Source organism: Oncorhynchus masou, chromosome 31 (assembly GCF_036934945.1).
Source record: "Oncorhynchus masou masou isolate Uvic2021 chromosome 31, UVic_Omas_1.1, whole genome shotgun sequence".
In the NCBI taxonomy this organism is placed as follows: Eukaryota; Metazoa; Chordata; class Actinopteri; order Salmoniformes; family Salmonidae; genus Oncorhynchus; species Oncorhynchus masou.
Genome location: NC_088242.1, coordinates 48,367,318 through 48,380,961, shown reverse-complemented (window position 1 = coordinate 48,380,961; position 13,644 = coordinate 48,367,318). Strand labels below are relative to the sequence as shown.

Sequence of the window (13,644 nt, the reverse complement as noted above, 5' to 3'; positions counted from 1 at the left end):
ATAATATTGCACAACCGTCAATGTTATGTTATAATTATGTCAAATTCTGTCAAATTAACTACGGTCTTTGTGAGGAAGAAATGGTCTTCACACAGTTTGCAATGAGCCAGGCGGCCCAAACTACTGCATATACCCCGACTCTGCTTGCACTGAACGCAAGAGAAGTGACACAATTTCCCTAGTAATATTGCCTGCTAACATGAATTTCTTTTAACTAAATATGCAGGTTTAAAAATATATACTTGTGTATTGATTTTTAAAAAGTCATTGGTGTTCATGGTTAGGTACGTGCAACGATTGTGCTTTTTTCGCGAATGCGCTTTTGTAAAATCATTAGCCGTTTGGCAAAGTAGGCTGTGATTCGATGATAAATTAACAGGTACTGCATTGGTAATATGCAACGCAGGACAAGACAGTTTGACTAGGCCATTCCAATACATTTAAATGTTTTCCCTTAAACCACTCGAGTGTTGCTTTAGCAGTATGCTTAGCGTCATTGTCCTGCTGGAAGGTGAACCTCGGTACCAGTCTCAAATCTCTGGAAGACAAGCGGGTTTCCCTCAAGAATTCCCCTGTATTTTTCTTTAACCATCATTCCTTCAATTCTGACCAGTTTCCCAGTCCCTGCTGAAGAAAAACATCCCCACAGCATGATGCTTCACTATGGGGATGTTGTTCTTGGGGTGATGAGAGGTGTTGAGTTTGCACCAGACATAGCGTTTTGGCCAAAAAGCTCAGTTTTAGCTCAGTTTTAGTCTCATCTGACCAGAGTACCTTCTACCATATGTTTGTACGAGTCTCCCACACACCTTTTGGCAAACACCAAATGTGTGTGCTTATTTTTTATATAGGAGTCCCACTAGCGGGACAACTTCTGGTGAAACTGGAGGGCTCGCAATTCAAATAAATAATCATAAATATGGATTTTAAACATTTAGGTACATATCTTCTTGCGTCGAGCAATCCCGGATCCGGGATTCTATTTATAGCCTCAAGCTCATTAGCATAACGCAACATTAACTATTCATGAAAATCGCAAATGAAATGAAATAAATATATTTGCTCTCAAGCTTAGACTTTTGTTAACAACACTGTCATCTCAGATTTTCAAAATATGCTTTTCAACCATAGCTAAACAAGCAATTGTGTAAGAGTGTTGATAGCTAGCATAGCTATTATAAGCCTAGAATTCAGCCAGCAACATTTTCACAAAAACAAGAAAATCATTCAAATAAAATCATTTACCTTTGAAGAACTTCAGATGTTTTCAATGAGGAGACTCTCAGTTAGATAGCAAATGTTCAGTTTTTCAAAAAAATATTATTTGTGGTGTAGGACAAATCGCTCCGTTTTGTTCACGTTTGGCTATGAAAAAAACCTGTATCCAGTTATAGCCTCAAGCTCATTAGCATAACGTAACGTTAACTATTTATGAAAATCGCAAATGAAATTAAATGAATGTGCTTGCTCTCAAGCTTAGCCTTTTCTTAACAACACTGTCATCTCAGATTTTCAAAATATGCTTTTGAACCATAGCAAAACAAGCATTTGTGATAGCTAGCGTAGCATTTAGCGTAGCATTTAGCGGGCAACATTTGCACAAAAACCAGAAAAGGATTCAAATAAAATCATTTACCTTTGAAGAACTTTGGATGTTTTCAATGAGGAGACTCTCAGTTACATAGCAAATGTTCAGTTTTTCCTGAAAGATTCTTTGTGTAGGAGAAATCGCTCCGTTTTGTACATCACGTTTGGGTACCAAAAAAACCTGTAAATTCAGTCATCAAAACGGCGAACTGTTTTCCAAATTAACTTCACAATATCGACTGAAACACGGCAAATGCTGTTTAGAATCAATCCTCAATGTGTTTTTCACATATCTCTTCATTGATATATCGTTCTTGGTAGTCTCCTTTCCCCGGTGAATCGCTTGGAAAAAGACATGCAGTTGAAGATGACGCACCAATTTCGACGGAGGACACCGGGCGGACACCTGGCAAATGTAGTCTCTTATGGTCAATCTTCCAATGATATGCCTACAAATACGTCACAATGCTGCAGACACCTTGGGGAAACGATAGATAGGGCAGGCTCATTCCTGTCGCAATCACAGCCATATAAGGAGACAATGAAAAACAGAGCCTCAAAAATCCTGCTAATTTCCTGGTTGCAGTTTCATCTTGGTTTTGCCTGTAGCTTCTGTTCTGGGGCACTCACAGACAATATCTTTGCAGTTCTGGAAACGTCAGAGTGTTTTCTTTCCAAAACTATCAATTATATGCATAGTCGAGCATCTTTTTGTGACAAAATATTGTGCTTAAAACGGGCACGTATTTTTATCCAAAAATGAAATAGCGCTCCCATAGATTTAACAGGATATAAGTATCTTATATTGGCTGAAAGCTTAAATGCTTGATAATCTAAGTGCACTGTCCGATTTACAGTAGCTATTACAGCAAAAACATGCCATGCGATTGTTTGAGGACGGCTCCCCACATCAAAATATTTTTCCACCGGCACAGGTTTCATACATTCACAAATAACGATTAAATATTCACTTACTTTTTGAAAATTGTCCTCTGATTTGTCATCCAAAGTGTCCCAGCTATAACATGTAGTGTCGTTTTGTTAGATAAAATCCTTCTTTATATCCCAAAAAGTCGGCATCGATTTGAGGAGTTCACACGTGTAGTGAAAGAATCAGAAAATCTACCCCTAAACTTTGTTTCAACAAGTCAAAATATGTTTCCATTTACTCCTCAGACACCCTAAAATGTTATCAAACTATAATATTTCTTACGGAAAGAGGTATGTTCAATAGGAAACGTACGTAATGTCTTCAAGGCTTGCGCAAACACGAATTTACAAGACTGTGTCCCACCACTAAAACTGATACTTCTTATTCATTTTTGAAATTACAGGCATGAAACCTTGAAAATAGACTGCTGACACCCCGTGAAAGCCATTTTTTAATCATGGATTTAATGGTGCTCTGTGGGATGTTCAAAGTTTCGTTGTTTTTTTTTATAACCCAAACCTGATCTGTACTTCTCCACAACATTGCCCCTGACCAGTTTGGTGCTCCTTGGTCTTCATGGTGCAGCTTACTTTCTGCTTTATCTTGGCCAGGTCGCAGTTGTAAATGAGAACTTGTTCTCAACTAGCCTACCTGGTTAAATAAAGGTGAAATAAAAAATAAAAAACTTGGTGGCGCCCCTTGCCTAGTGGTTACAGACTCTGGAGCCTTTCAGAACAGGTGTATATATACACTGAGATCATGTGACACTTAGATTGCACACAGGTAGACTTTATTTAACTAATCATGTGACTTCTGAAGGTAATTGGTTTCACCAGATCTTATTTAGGGGCTTCATAGCAAAGAGGGTGAATACATATGCATGCACCACTTTTCATTTTTTTTTTTTAATTATTTTTATTTATAGTTATTTTTTTCATTTCACTTCACAATTTGGATTATTTTATCATGTCCATTACATGAAATCCAAATCAAAAATCAATTTAAATTACAGGTTGTAATGCAACAAAATAGGAAAAATGCCAACGGGGATGAATACTGTGGCAAGGCACTGTACATATAGCTAAGTATAAAGTGGGTAAGCAACAAAAAAATAAAAAGTAGAGGCAGCATATGTGGTGAGTCAAATTAGTTAGTCCAAGTAGCTATGGTTAACTATTTAACTATCTATATTGCACTAACTATTTAGCAGTCTTACGGCTTGGGGCTAGAAGATGTTTCGGGTCTCTGCTTGCTGTGCTGTAGCAGAGAGAACAGTCATTGACTTGGGTGGCTGGAGTCTATATAGAGGTTTCAAACCTCTCTGCTATCATACTGTACTCTAGTTTACATCTAATATCAAAGGGCTCCCTCCAATGTGTGCTAGTCTTTGATTAATGTTAATTGTCAGTAAACTCCTGCCCTTAAGCCAAGGTGCCTCCAACTGAGACAGCTCCAGACGTTCCCATCTGTTACCACGTGCGTCGTGGGCGACAGGCCCACATTATGACCGAACCCCCTGGGCCGCGCGCGTTACGCTGTCACTTCGCGTGGGAAAGATGCCGTCTTGAAGACTGATGTACTGATTGACTGGCAAACATCGGCTTTCACTCTCAACTCTCCAATATCGGCCGGCTGCCTGCTCTCTCAAAGACAAGCTAATTGGTAAATATGTCAACGGTGTCAACGGTGTTCCTCATACCAGAGATTAAATGTGTCTTGCAAGATAAATGGTAGCATCATAAATGTTTTGGTCATACAAAATGAATGTATCCTATCATTAGTTTATTCTACAGTGTTAAAGTAGGATATAGTATGTTCAATATAACTTATGCACTCCACTGACAATAAGCTTTATATATTGAAAAATGAGGCTAGGTATAGGCTAAAGCAAAATCGATTGTTGAAAGTTCAACAGGCATTTTTATAATTCCGTTTTTGACTCCACGTCCACACCTAACGTTAATGATATCCACTCATCTGAGTTAATACTGATACAGTCTTGAACAATGCACGCTGCTCGACGCCGAAGAAATTGGATACATTTATGAATCCAACGTTCCAATATGTAGCAAAGATTTCCTTTGCGCAATACTGACATTTAATTAAGCAGATAGTCTTTTGCTTGTTAAAATTATTGAACAAATGTTGTGGTGGTGTAATAAAGTGTGCATACGACGGTCATAAAAACCACCTATACTTGAGCAAACTAGAACAATAGTCGACAGCTGCATTAGTCCATTAGGCTAATCCAAACCATTTCCAAATCAAAACATTGCGCACAACATAGACAGTTAATAAGACATGAATAGCATAGTACACTTTTTTTCAATCAATATGGCAACGTTTTACCACAGAACCCCGTAGCAAGATTAGAAGATATGGGATAACATTGTTTACAGTTTTCTCCATCACTTCATGTTGCTCTCTTTTCAAGGAACACATTTGGATTCGGTTCAAATTCCACAGGTCGCAATAGTTTTGTTGTTTTACTGAGATCGACTAAAGAGAAACATTGACTGTTCTTACCTCAAAACTGCAGCTTAGTCCAACACCTCTGCGCGAGCTTTCTGGTGTTCTCTCCACAAAATATGTCAGATAATAGAATGCACTAAAATCAGAGCAGAAAAAAACGAAATAAATATTCTAAGAAAATAGCCAAGTAGGAGATGTGTCCAAGAAAATAACAACAAGCTTTAGACTTCAGTCTTCAACAAATAAATTCCAGAGCCGAAGATAACTATAGCCCCAATTTGGTCATGCTGTCTTCCAGACGAGAGAGAGATTGGAATGCAAACAGTTTTCTTCCTAACTCACTGAACGAACCACACGCTGAAAAGCTCTGGAGTCATTCACACGTTATTCAGCCCTCGGGGGCGGGCACTCAGCTTGCAAGACACGCCCCTTTAACTCCTTTATTTCAGTTTGAATTAGATTGTATCTTCTAAACACAAGGTAATGATAACTTTACTCACAGGTGAAAGACTATGATAAATTAAATGCAATTTGGGTCAGTGATTATTTAGAGAGGTGTGGCTGGGGTGCTGGAAGTGTTTTCTTTTCAGGCATGTCCCTAATGTCACAAATCTACTACAGATGGGAGAACAAGGTAAGCAGGTATCCAGGCTGATCTTTTTCCTTATCTCAGAAGATCGTGACACTGACATTCCCTGTGGCATAGGTGATACCCCCAACTGCATTCCCTTGTGTTTTACTCTGTGTTTCCTTATCCCTTTCCCCTCTACTTGCCTAACCCCAACCGAGAACATTTCAATACAGAGAGAAAGTGTCAGGATCTTGAGTAGAAGAAACTACTTGTTAAATGACCATCAAAATGGAAGTGTGTGTGTTGTGTGTGCATGTGGGTATGTGTGTGTGATAGCAGCTACATGATAGCAGCTGTCTGGTGTTTTAGGCACAGGGCTCAGAGAGGACAGAGGTCCACGTTTGTCACACACAATAAGGTCAAAATACTGTTTTTGGGGAAGTCCACCAGATCAGTTAGTTCTGTTGGGTTTTCCTATCCAGTCATCAGAACCTGTGGTGAGTTGCTGTTTCAGTCATTATTGATTGATCACATTAACCTTGAGAGGAAACAAAGAAGTGAGTAGGATTGGCCCAAATGGGCTCTGGTCAAAAGTAGTAAGCAACATAGGGAATAGGGTAGTATCAGGGATGCAGACTCCATGGTCCTTGAGTTGTGGTGCTCTGTGCAATAGAGGTTAAACTCTGTGTTTACTCTTTCACAGTGAGGGACCACACTCTCAGTAACAGGCTGGGTCACTCTTTAACTTCACTGTGTTTGAAGTGAATGGCAAAAGGGCACAGATAGGCTATTGTGGGCATTGGTTATGCAGAATGGCATATATATTGTGGTACATTAACTAGCACAGAGGAGAAGATCCTGACTTAAATACTAGCCATTTTGAGTCCATTTGAATGTCTCTACACAGACATAGGGCGAAGATATGATCAGCCTTATGAGACATTATAAAGGCTCATACATTCTTATAACAAGTTATAAAGCGTAAAACCTGAACTAAAGTGCAAGTTTAAACATGATAAAGTAGATGTGAACAGGCAATGACTACTGGAATACCAACTGAACACTGTCACTTTCAGAATATAAAATCATAGCATTGGTGTCCACACTCTAACAATGGATACAGTGTCTGGTATTAAAACTTCTTTGGGCTGCAATCCCGTTAACGGGATCGATATGACAACAGCCAGTGAAAGTGCAGGGCGCCAAATTCCTCAAACATACATGTATTTTATACCGTTTTAAAGGTGATCTTGTTGTTAAGCCCACTACAGTGTCCGGTTTCAAATAGGCTTTACAGCGAAAGCACCACAAATGATTATGTTAGGTCACCACCAAGCCAAAGAAAAACTTTTATTTTATTTGTGCCTTACGGATTGTGGTTGTTGTGGATGGCTGTTCACAAATCTAAATGTGTATTTGAACCCAATAATGGTTGAATTCAATAAGTTTAACCTCTCTGAGATATTCGGGACGCAAGGCGCCAAATTCAAAACAACAGAAATCTCATAATTAAAATTCCTCAAACATACAAGTATTTTACACCATTTTATACTTGTTGTAAATCCAGCCACAGTGTCCGATTTCAAAAAGGCTTTACGGTGAAATCACACCAAACGATTATGTCAGGTCAGTACCTAGTTATAGAAAACAGCCATTTTCCCAGCCAAAGAGAGGAGTCACAAAAAGCAGAAAGAGATAAAATTAATCACTAACCTTTGATGATCTTCATCAGATGACACTCATAGGACTTCATGTTACACAATACAAATCAAATCAAATCAAATTTTATTTGTCACATACACATGGTTAGCAGATGTTAATGTGAGTGTAGCGAAATGCTTGTGCTTCTAGTTCCGACAATGCAGTAATAACCAACAAGTAATCTTACTAACAATTCCTAAACTACTGTCTTATACACAGTGTAAGGGGATAAAGAATATGTACATAAGGATATATGAATGAGTGATGGTACATAGCAGCATAGGCAAGATACAGTAGATGGTATCGAGTACAGTATATACATATGAGATGAGTAGGTAAACAAAGTGGCATAGTTAAAGTGGCTAGTGATACATGTATTACATAAGGATGCAGTCAATGATATAGAGTACAGTATATACGTATGCATATGAGATGAATAATGTAGGGTAAGTAACATTATATAAGGTAGCATTGTTTAAAGTGGCTAGTGATATATTTACTTCATTTCCCATCAATTCCCATTATTAAAGTGGCTGGAGTTGAGTCAGTGTCAGTGTGTTGGCAGCAGCCACTCAATGTTAGTGGTGGCTGTTTAACAGTCTGATGGCCTTGAGATAGAAGCTGTTTTTCAGTCTCTCGGCCCCAGCTTTGATGCACCTGTACTGACCTCGCCTTCTGGATGATAGCGGGGTGAACAGGCAGTGGCTCGGGTGGTTGATGTCCTTGATGATCTTTATGGCCTTCCTGTAACATCGGGTGGTGTAGGTGTCCTGGAGGGCAGGTAGTTTGCCCCCGGTGATGCGTTGTGCAGACCTCACTACCCTCTGGAGAGCCTTACGGTTGAAGGCGGAGCAGTTGCCGTACCAGGCGGTGATACAGCCCGCCAGGATGCACATGCTCTGTGGGCACGGCTGGGGATGCCGTCTGGGCCTGCAGCCTTGTGAGTGTTAACACGTTTAAATGTTTTACTCACCTCGGCTGCAGTGAAGGAGAGACCGCATTTTTCCGTTGCAGGCAGTGTCAGTGGCACGGTATTGTCCTCAAAGCGGGCAAAAAAGTTATTTAGTCTGCCTGGGAGCAAGACATCCTGGTCCGTGACTGGGCTGGATTTCTTCCTGTAGTCCGTGATTGACTGTAGACCCTGCCACATGCCTCTTGTGTCTGAGCTGTTGAATTGGGATTCTACTTTGTCTCTGTACTGACGCTTAGCTTGTTTGATAGCCTTACGGAGGGAATAGCTGCATTGTTTGTATTCAGTCATGTTACCAGACACCTTGCCCTGATTGAAAGCAGTGGTTCGCGCTTTCAGTTTCACGCGAATGCTGCCATCAATCCAAGGTTTCTGGTTAGGGAATGTTTTAATCGTTGCTATGGGAACGACATCTTCAACGCACGTTCTAATGAACTCACACACCGAATCAGCGTATTCGTCAATGTTGTTATTTGACGCAATACGAAACATGTCCCAGTCCACGTGATGGAAGCAGTCTTGGAGTGTGGAGTCAGCTTGGTCGGACCAGCGTTGGACAGACCTCAGCGTGGGAGCTTCTTTTTTAGCTTTTGTCTGTAGGCAGGTATCAGCAAAATGGAGTCGTGGTCAGCTTTTCCGAAAGGGGGGCGGGGCAGGGCCTTATATGCGTCGCGGAAGTTAGAGTAACAGTGATCCAAGGTTTTTCCGCCCCTGGTTGCGCAATCGATATGCTGATAAAATTTAGTGAGTCTTGTTTTCAGATTAGCCTTGTTAAAATCCCCAACAACAATGAGTGCAGCCTCCGGATAAATGGTTTCCAGTTTGCAAAGAGTTAAATAAAGTTCGTTCAGAGCCATCAATGTGTCTGCTTGGGGGGGGATATATACGGCTGAGAATTCTCTTGGTAGATAATGCGGTCTACATTTGATTGTGAGGAATTCTAAATCAGGTGAACAGAAGGATTTGAGTTCCTGTATGTTTCTTTCATCGCACCATGCCTCGTTAGCCATAAGGCATACACCCCCACCCCTCTTCTTACCAGAAAGGTGTTTGTTTCTGTCGGCACGATGCGTGGAGAAACCCGTTGGCTGCACCGCTTCGGATAGCGTCTCTCCAGTGAGCCATGTTTCCGTGAAGCACAGAACGTTACAGTCTCTGATGTCCCTCTGGAATGCTACCCTTGCTCGGATTTCATCAACCTTGTTGTCAAGAGACTGGACATTGGCAAGAAGAATGCTAGGAAGTGGGGCACGATGTGCCCGTCTCTGTAGTCTGACCAGAAGACCGCCTCGTTTCCCTCTTTTTCGGAGTCGTTTTTTTGGGTCGCTGCATGTGATCCATTCCGTTGTCCTGTTTGTAAGGCAGAACACAGGATCCGCGTCGCGAAAAACATATTCTTGGTCGTACTGATGGTGAGTTGACGCTGATCTTATATACAGTAGTTCTTCTCGACTGTATGTAATGAAACCTAAGATGACCTGGGGTACTAATGTAAGAAATAACACGTAAAAAAAAAAAAAACTGCATAGTTTCCTAGGAGCGCGAAGCGAGGCGGCCATCTCTGTCGGCGCCGGAAGTAGTCTATACATGTATGTTTTGTTTGATAAAGTTCATATTTATATAAAATAATCTGAGTTTACATTGGCGCGTTATGTTCACTAGTTCCAAAAACATCCAGTGATATTGCATAGAGCCACATCATTTTACAGAAATACTCATGAATGTAAATGAAAATTCAAGTGTTAGATGTAACGAGATTCGTCTTCCTCTGACTAGGCGTATGAAGGATCGGACCAACATGCAGCGTGGTACGTGTCCATGTTGAGATTTATTAACACAAAAACCAAAATAACAAGGAGAACGAACAAAAACGAAACAGTTCTGTCTGGTGAAGATACAGAGACAGAAAACAATCACCCACAACTAAAATCGGGAAAACAGGCTACCTAAGTATGATTCTCCCCCCCCCAAAGGTGCAGATTCCGGCCGCAAAACCTGAACCTATAGGGGAGGGTCTGGGTGGGCGTCTGCCCGCGGTGGCGGCTCTGGCGCGGGACGTGGACCCCACTCCACCAACCCCACTCCACCATAGTCTTTGCCCGCTTCAGTGGCGCCTTTTGAACCTCGACCCTTGCCGCCAACCTCGGACTAGATGGGAGACTCCGGCAGCGCAGGACAGACAGGCGGCTCTGGCAGCTCAGGACGGACGGGCGGACCTGGAGGGAGGAGACCTACAGGACGCCTGGTTCTTGGAGGAGGCACCGGATGGACCGGCCTGTGGGGGAGCACTGGAGCCCTGGTGCGCAGCCTTGGCAGTACTCCTCCCGGCTGGATCACCATTTTAGCCCAGACCATCCAGAGTGCAGGCACAGGTTGAACCGGGCTGTGGGTGAGCACTGGAGATCTGGTGCATACCACTCGCACCTCTCCCTTAGGCTCAATACCCACATTCACCTGGTATGGGCGGGTGCAGGCATAGAACGCACTGCACCCTCCCAGCGCCCCGGAGACACAGCACGCAGAGCCTGCGCAGGATACCCTGGGCCGAAACTGCGTACTGGAGACCAAACACGCTGGGCTGGCACAACACGCCCTAGCTGGATGCCCACTCTCGCATGGCACTTGCGGGGGGCTGGCATATAGCCCACCGGGCTATGAGCGTGTACTGGCGACACTGTGCGCTTGACCGCATAACACGGTGCCTGACCAGTACTGCGCTTCTTCCGGTAAGCACGAGGAGTGGGCTCAGGTCTCCAACCTGACTCTGCCACCCTCCCCGTGTACCCCTCCCCCAAAAACATTTTTACCTCTCTGTCGTGCTGCCGCGCTACCTACTCATATCGCCGCCGCTCAGCTTTCGCTGCCTCCAGCTCTGCCTTGGGGCGGCGATATTCCCCAGCCTGTGCCCAGGGTCCCTTTCCGCCCAAAATCTCCTCCCATGTTCAGGAGTCCAGCAACATGGTTCCCACGTTGCTTGATCCGTTTGTGGTGGGTGATTCTGTAACGAGATTCGTGTTCCTCTAACGAGGAGTATGAAGGATCGGACCAATATGCAGCGTGGTACGTGTCCATGTTGAGATTTATTAACACTGAACACAAAAAACAAAATAACAAGGAGAACGAACGAAAACGAAACAGTTCTGTCTGGTGAAGACACAGAGACACAGAAACAATCACCCACAACTAAAATGGGGATAACAGGCTACCTAAGTATGATTCTCAGTCAGAGACAACGAACGACAACTGCATCTGATTGAGAACCATACCAGGCCAAACACATAAATACTACATAGAAAAAAGAACATAGACTACCCACCCCAACTCACGCCCTGACCAAACTAACACAAAGACATATCATCTGAAACGCGCTCAGAAAACAAATAACATTTTCCGCCATGTTCGAGTCAACAGAAATCAGAAATGACATTATAAATATTCCCTTACATTTGATGATCTTCATCAGAATGCACTCCCATGAATCGCAGTTCCTCAATAAATGCTTCATTTGTTAGATAATGTCCATTATTTATGTCCAAGTAGCTACTTTTGTTAGGGCGTTAGGTACACATATCCAAACGCTCGTGTAGGTCAGGCATAACGTTGGACAAAAACTTAAAAAGTTATATTATAGGTCGTAGAAACATTTCAAACAAAGTATAAAATCAATCTTCAGGATGTTTTTGGCATAAATCTTCACTAATGTTCCAACAGTAGAATTGCTTTGTTTGTAGAGAAGCCATGGAACACAGGTCGCTATCATGTGAAATGCGCATGTCCAGGCTCTCTGCCAGTAACCTGACTCATTCAGCTCTTATTCAGCCCCACATCACAGTAGAAGCCTCATTCAAGTTTCTAAAGACGGTTGACATCTAGTGGAAGCCCTAGGAAGTGCAACTTCACCCATATCCTACTGTTAATTCAATAGGGGATGGGTTGAAAATCGACCAACCTCAGATTTCTCACTTCCTGTTTGGATTTCTTCTCAGGTTTTTGCCTGCCATATGAGTTCTGTTATACTCACAGACATCATCCAAACAGTTTTAGAAACCTCAGAGTGTTTTCTATCCAATACTAATAATATTATGCATATATTAGCAACTGGGACTGAGTAGCAGACCGTTTACTCTGGGCACCTTTCTTCCAAGCTACTCAATACTGCCCCTGCAGCCATAAGACGTTTTTAACTAACTGACTTGCTGATTCTCAGGCTGTGTCCCAAATGGCACCCTATTCCCTATACAGTGCCTTTAGAAAGTAGTCATACCCTTTGACTTATTCAACAGGTCAGGCTGTTACATGTTGTGTTACAGCCTGAATTCAAAATGTATTACATTCTTCTTTTTTTCTAACCCATCTAATAACAATACCCCATAGTGACAAAGTAAAAACATGTTGTTGTTTTAGCAAATGTATCGAAAACGAAATACAGAAATATCTCATTTATCATACGTATTCACACCCCCGAGTCAATACTTTGTAGAAGGACATTTGACAGTGATTATTGCTTTGAGTCTTTCTGGGTAAGTCCACACCTGGATTGTGCAACATTTGTTCATTATTCTTTTCAAAATTCTTCAAGCTCTGTCAAACTGTAACTCGGCCATGCAGGAACATTCCCTGTTGTGTTTTAGGTTATTGTCCTGCTGAAATGGCTAGTACACCATCCACCGCTTCTGAGTATATTACTCGCTAATGTTCAGTCTCTGGACAATAAAGTAGACAAGCTCAAGGTGAGGATCTCCTTCCAGAGAGACATCAGGGACTGTAACATACTCTGTTTCACGGAATCATGGCTCTCTCAGGATATACTGTCCCCGTCCATACAGCCAGCTGGGTTCTCAGTTCATTGTGCAGACAGGAATAAAGAACTCTACTTAAAAAAAGGCGACGTTGTATGTTTCATGATTATCTACTCATTGTTTGATTGTGATAACATACAAAAACCCAAGTCCTTTTGTTCACCCGACCTAGAATACCTAAAATTCAAAATGCCAACCGTATTACCTTCCAAGATAACTCTCTTTGGTTATAGTCACAACCGTGTATATTCCCCCTCAAGCCGATACCACGACGACCCTCAAGGAACTATAATGGACTTTATGCAAACTGGAAACCACATATCCTGAGTCCGCATTTATTGTAGCAGGACATTTTAACAAAACACATTTGAGGAAAAGGCTAATGAAAGTCTATCAACACATTGACTGTAGTACTTGCTTAGGAAAAACAATAGACCACTGATACCTGCTTTTTTGAGATGCCAACAAGGTCCTCCCCCGACCTCCCTTCGACAAATCAGATCACAACTCCATTTTGTTCCTCCCTTCCTATAGGCAACAGGAAGTACCCATGCTAAGATGTATTCATCGCTGCTCTGATCAATTGGAATCCATGCTTCAAGATTGTTTTGAT

General features: G+C 42.1%; 1 protein-coding gene across 2 annotated transcripts in view; it reads right to left on the bottom strand.

Annotated features, from left to right (window-relative positions):
- The window catches only part of LOC135524039 (tetraspanin-18B), a 119,141-nt gene extending 113,806 nt beyond the window's left edge, over positions 1–5,335 (bottom strand). For both annotated transcript variants that reach the window (XM_064951174.1, XM_064951175.1), the window contains exon 1: positions 5,045–5,335. The gene's annotated coding sequence lies outside the window, so the exon portion shown is untranslated. The remainder of the gene's footprint in view (positions 1–5,044) is intronic.
- Between the last annotated feature and the right edge of the window lie 8,309 nt (positions 5,336–13,644).